This window comes from Pteropus vampyrus, unplaced genomic scaffold (assembly GCF_000151845.1).
Source record: "Pteropus vampyrus isolate Shadow unplaced genomic scaffold, Pvam_2.0 Scaffold2137, whole genome shotgun sequence".
Lineage (NCBI taxonomy): Eukaryota > Metazoa > Chordata > Mammalia > Chiroptera > Pteropodidae > Pteropus > Pteropus vampyrus.
The window spans coordinates 11,199-12,244 of record NW_011890918.1 but is presented as its reverse complement, the minus strand read 5'-3'; positions in this window follow the sequence as shown (position 1 = coordinate 12,244).

Here is a 1,046-nt window from a genome sequence, read left to right as displayed (position 1 = left end):
AGAATACGAGCATATTTGAAAAATACAAGAGAAAAGTAAAGGGCCCTACCATCATTAATATATTTTTTTATTTGCGTGTTAATAGGTTATATGTTATATAGACCCCTCTGTGTTCTTACATCATGACCCTTTCATTTATACAGACAGATTATAAAAGAGAAAGATACTTGTCAAAAATAAGATAAGATAGTTATGGGGAAGAAAGGGTGAAAGTTCTCCTTTATAGTTCTCTCCATCCCTCTCCTTTCCCCAAAGACAGCCCCAAACCTGGCCCAGAGCATGTCCAGTTGTAGACCTCAGGAAGTGCTGGACTGAACTCAGAAGCTTTTCAAATAGGGGCCACGTGACCCTGGGCAAGTCACCTGCCCTCTCTGTGTCTCAGTTTTCTCGTGTGTGAACTGGGGAATAATGAAAGGCCCCCACTTACGGTGCCGTGGTGAGGATCACACAGACGTGGCGGAGTGATCGTCGAGTGTTAGCTGTCCCTTTCATTATTGTGCCTCAGACCTAGAAGGCAGTCGGCCCTCGTGTCTGTTCAGAGAAGACCACCATTCGTTCGTTGATTCAGTCCACGGTTACTTATTGAGCGTTTACTATGTGCTCTGGGCCCTGGGATATAACCGTGAACAGGCAATAAAAGAACCTGTCCGCGTGGAGAGGTTATTCGGGTGGGCGTGGGCGACAACATAGAAATACATACTTAAATGAATGAGGCAGGGGCGAGGAGAGAGGGCCGCAGGGCTAGGAGGGCGGTCCGAATTGACCGGACGTCTGCAGGATGACAGGGAGCAGGCCGACTGGGGAGACTGGAGAAGAGTGTTTCAGGCAGAGGAAGCTGCAGTGCAAAGGCCCGGAAGCAGGGAGTGTGGGTGCGTCAGATAAATCGCCCCGATGTCAGTGCGGGGAGCAGAGTGAGCGGGAGAGAGGGAGGTGAGGTCGGAGGGGTCGTGGAGGCCAGCTCACGTAGAGCCTTGGGGCACTCGAGATGAACCTCCGATTCCTTATTCACGTCCCACCCCCTTCTCCCCGCACCCATCGCAGGCTCC